This window comes from Tarenaya hassleriana, unplaced genomic scaffold (genome assembly GCF_000463585.1).
Source record: "Tarenaya hassleriana unplaced genomic scaffold, ASM46358v1 Cleome135, whole genome shotgun sequence".
In the NCBI taxonomy this organism is placed as follows: domain Eukaryota; kingdom Viridiplantae; phylum Streptophyta; class Magnoliopsida; order Brassicales; family Cleomaceae; genus Tarenaya; species Tarenaya hassleriana.
In genome coordinates, this window is record NW_010964048.1 from 82248 (window position 1) to 93373 (window position 11126).

Sequence of the window (11126 nt, forward strand, 5' to 3'; positions counted from 1 at the left end):
TAACCCAAAATGTAAATCCCGTACATGATGCTGCCTCTCTCAGGTCGTCGTCTGCCGGATGCGCTAGGCGTAATCCTCGTGATCTGAAAAATGTAAACCACGAGGGCTAAGCACAACTGCTTAGTGAGTAGCCCGGGTTGAACCCGGAAATCCCGTTCCCAACGAGAACGGTACTATGGTGTAGTGGGTTAATCAATAATATGCGTTTTTTCATATTATTAGTGGGCATTAAATATTTTTCACCAAAAAAAATATAAACATCCACTCCTGTTATTATTTATCTCATATTTTATTACAGCTATTATTGCTTATTTGTATAGTAGACGTTTTTTCCACACTCATTAATCATATTTATGTAAATAAAATTTTAAATAATAAATAATAAATAAAAATAAATGACACCTAGATGATGAGGTGGAGGATGAGGTGGTTTCACCACAACTCTTTAAACTCCTTTATTAATATATATAGATTTTGGATTATAGTAAATATAAATTTTTATCCAATAACGTTTGGAGAATAACAAAATACTATAAATCCACTTTGAAATGGTCACCATTTATTAAACCACTTTTTAAAAATTTCGGATTCATTCATCTTCAAACCAAGCTCTCTTTCTACTACTGCGCCATAGGCCATGGGAGAAGACATGATCATCCTGATCCGCACGAAGACTATATCATTCTGATGACCGACACATGGCGGTATCTGAACGAGCCTTTTGGTGACGGGGCTGATTTTGTGGATTTTGCACACTTGGTGCCGCAATTTCTCTGATGAGCGGGAAACGCCATTTCTCTGTAAATCCATTTTTCTGACATGAGAGAGAGATGAGAGGCGGGCGGACGGAGAACGGCGGCGGCGGAGCGGCGTCAGCTAGGGAACTCACGAGATTCTGATGCTAGCTGGCTTCGCCAGCAGCCGTCCGTCATCGGCGGGTTTGGGTCGAGCTTCCGATATCTACTCCGACAGATCTAACCAGTCATCGGCGATTCGAGCCGTCAACGCTTTCCTCTCTTCTCAATCCTTCCCAACCACAGCCCGCACTCACCATGTCCCTTCCCTCAAGAATATCTCCGGAAACCTAAGGTTGCTCAAGTCCGCCGTCGATTTCCCCTGCGATGCTCGCAAATGGGACGACGATCTTGTTTTCCTTCTCAAATCCCTCCACTGCTCCTTCAAGCTCACCAAATCTACTCTCCATGCCCCCAAAACCCCTCACAACTGTTGACGGACAAATACGCGACGGACGAACTATCGGAAGACAAAAGGATGATGAACAATAAGACATGCAAAAGAATGGTTCGGAAAAACTCGTGTATGACTTCGGGCGAACAATAGAAACACGAGAAAGAAGAATATGGAAAGATCGTGCATGGCAAGTTAAAGACGTGTGCATATGCGTAAGCGAAAGAAGATTACAAATCTATTTATATATATTAATAAAGATGTTTAAAGGAATATGGTGAAGCCACCTAAACATCCTACATGTCATTTTATTTAATTTTGATTAGTTATAAAAATATGGTAGAATTAAATAAAAAATTTTTAACATATGAAAATAATTAAAAAAATAAATGGAGAAATTCAATTTGTCTTTAAGATAATCATTTAATGTTTAATTACATTTACACGTATAGTGGCACTAAAAAGTTGTATTCAGAGACCCACTAACTACATTTACATTTAATGTTTAACTACATTTAATGTTTAAAAAAAGCTCTGGTCCATTACAATAACATTTCCTGCATCCATAACTTCTACTTATTTCAAACCTTAAAAACTCGTATATTCTCAATCATGAGTTGTAATGATGATGAAGACCATCAAAGAACCAAGGAGAATATTCTTCACGAAGAACATAACACATCACCTTCCTCATCATCATCTTCACCATCTCCCGAATTCTCTTTCACCGTCTATCTCCGGAATTGTAGTTCATCTTCACACAGAGCCGTCTATTAGCATGTTCAAAAGGTGCGATGGAACAGGGTCCCCAAAATTTATGGGGCCTCTTATTAATTATTAATTATTAATAATAGAAAATAATTAAAATTAATTATAAACGGTAATAACTTTTGTTATTATTAATTATCTTTATTATTATTAAATAAATTAAAATATTTATTTTTAACAGCTAAAACCAAAATATATTATAATTGTTATAAAAAAACATTTATTAGAAATGATTGATTCTATAAAATATATTAAAAAATATTTATTAAAACTAATTAAAATATATTATAACAGTTCATTGGTATATTATGTTAAATTAAATATATTTATATCATTTTTAAATGTTTTTGGAAATAATACAATTTTTAATTTTTTTATTTTATTTAAAATTATTATTTTTAAATTTATTAATTTATATAAATTTAAAATATGTACAGGGCCCCAAAAATTTGTGAGACGGCCCTGTCTTCACATATTCTCCTCTTCCCGAACGTTAAGACCAAATCTTTCGTTGTGGATATGTCTCCTGCAGATAATATCTTCTTCCAAGGCCACTTGCTTCCCCGTCAAATCTTCTCTCATCTCCCCATCTCTCCTCGCTCCTCCGCTCATTCCCTCGACGCTTCAATCCTTCCAAAAGAGAGATTAAACGGCGACAAAAACACCCAAGAAAATGACAAGAACCCTTCTTGCTCTGATGGGGACAACGTTCTTGGAAAACACGACGGTGTGTTCGCAAGAAATGACGGGGGAAGGCGGTATTGAAGCGGTGCACGACGACAATGGTTAAACAAACGGTTCTCTTCCATGGAAGAAACGATGTGAAAGTCAAGAAAATACGGTTCGAGAGGGAAGGTTATCTCAAACACATCTGGAGACGAATTGATCTTCTAAGAGAAGTCCTCGCTTTAGACAACAACTTTATCTTTGCGGTACACAACACACACATATATATATATTATTGAACTCTGGTTCATATTGGGGTAATTAATACCACGTTTTTGAATCTTCCGTTTTTTATTTTGTTTTATTAAATGCCTTAGTCACTACTTATCAGTTACATTTTATGCAATTAACAATAATTATGGTTTGAAAGCTAAAGTAAATTTTTCAGTTACTCCAATAGAATATTTTTAACGTTTTTTTATATATATAGAAATTAATAATAGCTTGGTAATAAATATATGATGGTGATGGAGATTCAATTCGTTACGTCTACGATGAATAGTGGGGCTTTTAATGTATGCTAATTGTTTATGCCATAAGAAAATAAGGTATAAATAGATTATCTCAAATTAATAAAAAGGAAAAAATGACCAATTTCAAAGCCTCGTAAATTTTTATTGCAATAGTATATTATCATTTATCTACAAATTGTCTTATACAAACTATTTACTTATCATCTTTTATAATATTATTCGCATAAATAACCGTAGAAATTATTGGTATAATTGACATATTTTATAGTTTTTGGAATTTAATTTGTAAACATGATTTTATCAAAATATTAGCATTTCAATCATTATAGTTAACACTGTTAATTGTAATAATGTAATAAAAATGAAATTTTGTTAATTATAAGATTCTGATGATAATCACTATCATTATAAATAGCTAATGAAGATTTTAATAAACTAATAAAAAATAAAACAAATGCCACATGGATGATGATGTGGAGGATGATGAGGTGCCTTCACCAAATCTCTTTAAACTTCTTTATTAATATATATAGATTTATATTATACGCTCTATCCATATACACATATACATATATATATATATATATGCATTTATATATATATACATATATATATATATATACATATATATATATATATATATATTAGTTTTTAGTTTTAAATTTAAATTTAAAATTTAAAATTTAATTGACGTTTATACCAATACTTGTCTTTTCTACATTTAACAAGTAAAAACAATACCTATAAAAAACATCAACTCACATAAAGAAAAAAAAAGACAGATTATTTACACATAAATTTTCAAAGTATTATATATATAATATCATTATTATATAGATTTATTAACATTTCTGTGTTGCATCATTCTAGACATAATTATCGTATATAAAAATTTTCAAATTATATATATATAATATATATAAAAAGAACCTTAAAACTCATAATCTTTCGAAAAACTTTCATATAATTACGGGTAAAACCCCTAAAAAACCTCCAACTTGCAAAAATATATACAAATAAACCTTCAACTTAAAAAATTGTCATTCAATCTCCGAACTTGTAACTTGTCACTGAATAAAACCTCGAACTTGCAAATTATTCCTCTAATAAACCTTTGACCGATTTGACCACAATTTCAAACGATCGGAAATCCACGTATTGACGGATTGTTGATGTTATTTTTTAAATTAAAATTGATAACGTGTATAAGGTGACATCAGCAATCCGTTAATACGTGGATTTCCGATCGCCTGAAATTGTGGTCAAACCGGTCAAAAGTTTATTAGATCAATAATTTGCAAGTTCGAGGTTTTATTCAATGACAAGTTACAAGTTCGGGGATTGAATGAAAGTTTTTCAAGTTGAAGGTTTATTTGTATATATTTTTGCAAATTGGAGGTTTTTTAGGGGTTTTACCCTATAATTACATATACTTTAAAACTTCTACCAATATAAGGAGATATTTGTGCTAAAAAATATGTACAAGCAAGTAAATGTCTACCGTTTGCATTATTATGCCAATTTATTTTAATTCCATCTTTTGTATCTATAAATAACATATGTTATTTTGTTAATATCTCATTTGATCTCTAATTTTCACACATATATTTGCTATTTTTCTAAACAATTTTAATTTGTATTAAAATAATTTTATATAATAACACAAACTAATAAAATATATTTTTATATTTATTAAAAAAACTTATATTTTTCTTCTAAATTCATATCATCAAAAAATATTTATATGGATGCACAACGCAATTTTATAAAAAAAGTTTCATATAAGTATATAAATTTAGCAATTTTCAAAACAACTTCATATCTACAATATTTTAATAATATCATTTTTATTATTATCTTTAAAATATTTTTTTTGACAAAGATCGAATAAAAGAAATATTAGGAGTGAGGATATCCATATTTTTTGGAATATATACAACACGTCTACGATACTTATATTTATTCACAACTATACTACTTTATATCATTTATATAGATAATATAATGATAATTTTATATTAATTTAATTTCACAACTATATTTTTATATATCAAATAAATAATCTATATCATTTTTTATTATTAATATTAATAAATATTATAATAAAAATTATAAATAAAAAAAATAACACGTGGTTTGTTCAGAAGATCGAGTTATAGAGTTTGGTCACAAGATCGAGTTAACTTCTCCAAACCTCTATAATACGTAATAACGATTGTATAATAATTTAATATTACATATATATTCTCTTTTTTTAAATACATAATTTATATTATTTATCATATAATTTTTTTAAGAAATGACATCTTAATTAGTTTGTAACAAAATAGTATAAAAATTTGATTTAAAACAACTATAGATCATAAAGTTTTCTTTATGGGATAATCTTACAATAGAGATCTTTTGACAAATAGATATAGTGAATATCATAAGAGTGAGTTGGTGTAGTTATTAATGATATAAATCCAAAACTTATGAACGATAAATATTATAATACAAATAAATCGCTATACTATTTAATAGATTTGTATACTTAGTATGAATTTTTTCTTAATAATATTGAGTTATGCATCCATATAAATATTTGTTGATGACGATGAATTTTCCATAAAAACACTTGATTTAACCAAAAGATATACTTAAAATAATATAATAATGATATTATTTTCTTAGTTAAATCTATTATCCGAGATCGAAACGAAAGATTTGGCCTTTTAGCTACATGTTATACGTTATAAAAAAGTTTCATGGCATAAGAGAATTTAACCATTTTCAAAACAAATCATATATATAAAATATTTAACAATATCATTTTTATTATTATCTTTTAACTACATGTTATGCATATGCATAGGTCGAAGAAAAAATATCAGAATTACGGACGCTCATAATAAATTATTGATATCGAACCTAAACAATCTGTAGACAACGATATTTATATTTCTTCACAAATTAACTTTATATAAATAATGTAATGATAATTTTCAATAATTAAATTTTATACATATATTTTTTATAAATCTAATAAATAATCTATATCATTTTTACTTATATTAATATCAGAAAATTTTAAAATTTATCATAGATCGCTTGGTCGTTTCTAATTTGTTATAATGTAATAATAATGATAAATTAAGATAATTAATTAAAATGAGGTAGGTGCAAAATATTATTTATGTATATTTTGTATAGATGTATATGTATATATATATATATGGATATATATATATATATATATATATTTTACTTTTTATTTGCATGTATATGTGTTTATATTTGTGTGTGTATGTATGTATTTTTATATTTTATTTTTAATTTATGTATATATGCATATATGTATATACAGATGTATTTATATGTATATATGTGTATATGTATTTGTGTATATATGTGTATCTATATATATATGTATATGAATGTATTTGTATGTATATATATGTACACATGATTATATGGATGTATATGTATGTATGTATATATATATATGTAAATATATGTGTGTGTATAGATGTATTTGTGTGTATATATGTATATACATATATTCATATGTATTTGTGTATATGTATATGTATAAACATATTTGTATGTGTGTATGTATACATATCTATATGGTTTATATGTAAATATATGTATAGAAATATTACTAATTAATAATGAATAGTTTTGATTTTATATTCTCATTTATTTTTTATATTTAAAAAAAAATTATATTTCTATATTTTCATCCCTAGAAAAATCATCTATCATATCTTTTCCATCTTAAAATAAAAAAAATATTAAATCAAAGTAAATTATTTTAATACAAAGTCAAATATTATGTTAAAATATACAAATTCAATATTAATTTAAAAAACTAAATGAAAAGAAAAATAAATATATGCATGTATGTCTGCATGTATATATTTATATATATGCATATGTATATATATGTATATCTAATGATGTATTTGTGTATATATATTTGTTTAGTGGTTATTAAACCTAGATCCATACAATGTGCATCCTAAAACTATCATATATTAATTGTGATATGATATAATGCTAATGGTAAATTCTAACATTTCTCAACTCTTTTAATATTTAGTGGTTATTAAACCTAGATCTATACAAATTTAGTGGGTAATGACTATAAATTTTATAAAAATTTAAAACACAAAGAAAATATAACTATAATTAAATGAGAAATATTATGGTATATGAAAAATCATGCAAATGGTTAATGATGATAGTAATAAATGTAGAAACTATTATATTTATGTTATTTTGATGATACAATTTAAAAAAACAAAGCCTATATCAACTGCATATATATATATATATATATATATATATAATATTTTAACGATGGATGAACATTTTCTATTTTGGAATATAAAATTCACACCACTATTATATTTTGGAATACATTTTTTTACTAAATTTATATCAACGCTATAATAAAATAACCCGCGCATCGCGGCGTGACCGAGCATTGCAGTAGCAACCGAACCGAATCGAACCGAATGTTATATAATCGTAACCAAATCGGGTGAAGCGTGCTACTACCTCTTATCAGTCAAAATTTTATATTAAATATATATTTTTATGTATATGTGTGTATATTTTTATTTTTATTTATATGTTTATATGTATTTATATTTTTATGTGTATAGATGTATTTATTTGACTTTTTATATTTAATATTTTATTTATGTATCTACATGTATATTTGTGCATATATATTTGTGTATGTATATATACACATGTATATATGTGTATATATGAATGTGTTTGTATGTATGTATACATATACAATAAAAAACATTACATTAGGATAAATTATATATGCTTATATGTATATATGTTTGTATATATGCATGCATGCATATCTATATATAGATTAATTTTCTAATTTTTTATTTTTTTATTTATTTTATATTTGGTTATGCATGCATATCTATATATAGATTAATTTTCTAATTTTTTATTTTTTTATTTATTTTATATTTGGTTATGCATGCATATCTATATATAGATTAATTTTCTAATTTTTTATTTTTTTATTTATTTTATATTTGGTTATGCATGCATGTCTAAGTAAAAAGGAAACCTAAATATATGTACATATGTATGTATATATATATGCATACATATATATATATATATATATATTTATATACATATATATGTATGTATATATGTATATAACGATATATTTGTCTTTTTATATGACTGTATATATATATATATACATACAAAAAGACGAGAAATGAACAATGTGAGGTTGGTAGAATATTATATATATATATATATTAATTGTATGGATGTATGTATGTATATATATATATGCTTATAATTCTAATTTTTACTTACTAGCATGTATATGTGTTTATATTTGTGTATATATGAATGCACTTTTTATATTTATTTTAATTTTTAAATTTTTATATATTTACGTATATGTGTATATATATATATATATTATATAGTAAGAATATATGTATCGTTATCGATGTGATTTATAAGTTCGATATCAACAATTTGTTTTGAAAATTCTAATTCTAAGTATCGATTTTTTTACCCTGATTTTAATAAAATATTTATGTATACTGTAATTGATTCATATAAAATACTAATAAATTTAATATAGTATTAATATCATTTTATATATTAATCAATTACATATTTAAAGATTTTATTATATTTTAATAATTACTAGCGATAAACTTTAGATTTACATTCATAACAAAAAATAATTAATTTTACAGATGAATTCGTTTAGTTTCTCAATCACATTGAAATCCTAATTTTCTCATTATATAAAAACAACCAAAAAAATTTTATAGAGATAAATTTGTTTAGTTTTGTTTACTCTAGATTAACATAACAATTTAAATAAATTATAAAAATGAATTTGAATTAAATTTAAAGATGAATTTGTATGCGTTAGCTTTCTCAATTTAGGAATAAATCAAACTAATAATAAAATTATTGGTTTGTGATCGGTTATTTTTATAATCTATCAAATTTAAATAATATCTCATCGACCTTAAACCATTATCTGAATCGTATCATGAATTGATTCATTGTATATTTTATTTTATTTTTATTTTTTCGTCTAAAAAAGCAACAAGTTGTTAGTTTTTTATTTTGCTTTGGTCTAAGAATAATGTGTTTTAAATATCTGACAAAACATGATATATGTTACTAAGGAAAAAAATAAAAGATTCTACTTAAATTTCTATTGATTCTCTTTTATTTGCTAACTTGTGTTCTAAAATAACTCATTGCACTGAGTTTAAAGAGAAATTATTTGATAACAAATTCGGCTATAATACCTTATTTATTTGATCATCCAACTGATGAATTTTTACGGAATCATAATTGTGGTTAAGAGACTTCAAACTCGGGTTGACACTTTTAAGGTTAAAAATGTATTGAGATCTTTATTAAAAAAATTATTTCTTATGGTGAGAGTTTGAAGCATTAAGAATATTTCAAAATTATTTTAATTTTAAAAGGTAAATTGAATTACGCTGATCAAAATATTACTAAACAAGAAAAATAAAGGAAGAGAAAACAAATAGAGGTAAAAAATAATATATACTGTATGAACAATACATTTTCGGTGTCCTAATTTTGAATTGCTCACAATGAATATAATATTTTTCATTTTACTGAATCAAACTAACTATGTTTTTCATTTTTTTTAGCATAGTGTCCTTGGTTTGGTTTGTTTTGTTTTTTACCACGGTTTTTTAATCTAAGTTTCTGTTTAATTATTTTATAGAACAAGTCGACGATGATTAGGTTAATGTTTGCGATCAACACGAACTAATATGTTTTTTAATTAGTGTTTAATTACTAATTGATATGTTAAAATTACACATAACTAGAGTTCATTTCTAATTAAAAATTATTAAAAAAATAAAAAACATAAGAGATTATATAAAAAAGGTTCATATTCAACTCTTTTTTATACGAAATATAGTACAAAACATTGGTATGAAAATTATATAATATACTAAAATTACAAAATAGTCATATAAGATTTATAATTAAAACAAACCCATTAATATAAAACACGAAATGGAAGTGTAAAAAGAGCAAACAATAATTAAAAAAATATTTTATAAAAAAATAAAATAAACCGCGCAACGCGCGGTTCTCAACTAGTCTATATATATTAATAAAAATATTTAAAGGATTGTGATGAAGCCACCTCATCATCTTAGGTGGAAGTTTCTCAAATTTTAATTGGTTATAGAAAAAATTATTATATATTAAATAAGAAGATATTAAATGATTAATACAAAATGACATGCTAATAATTAAATGAAAATTTTCTACATAATCTAAATTGAAATGATAAAAAAATAACAAAATATAATTATTTTAATCAAATGATAAAAAAATAACAAAATATAATTATTTTAAATGACATTTATTTGTCAAATATTATTAGCCAATAGTTTTAAAAATGTCATTAGATTATTATAATTGGAAAACTCATTTTTAATATAAGAAAATCATTTTGCTCACTTTTTATATTATTGAGGATTTTTATTTGATTACATTTAGATTTAAGATTTATTTTTATCTTGATAATTAGATAAAAATAATTAAAAATCTACATATATAATAAAAATCGAATCCAAAAAATTCAAATAGAAGCATAAAAAAACGTTACTTCAAATAATGTAAATTTAGTTTTTTTTGTAATAATCAAATCCAATATAAAAATATCTAAATAATATTAATTATATATTAAATGAGAGATGTTATGGTGTATTGAAAAGTCAAGATTATTGAAAAGTCAAGGTTAATTGTAACAACCCAGATTTAAAAAAAAAAAAAAAAAAAAAAAAAAAACAATTCATTCACACAAGCCACGCGAGTCAAAAGCATTATAATGATGTGTCCATAACAAAGAACCAAGAAACATTAGAACATCATAGAACATATCGGACCATTCATTCATTCTCCAGCAGG

The 11126-nt window shown here is 24.7% G+C and overlaps 1 pseudogene; it reads left to right on the top strand.

Annotated features, from left to right (window-relative positions):
- LOC104807987 overlaps positions 1–11126 on the top strand; it is a 96123-nt pseudogene that overhangs the window by 9179 nt on the left and 75818 nt on the right.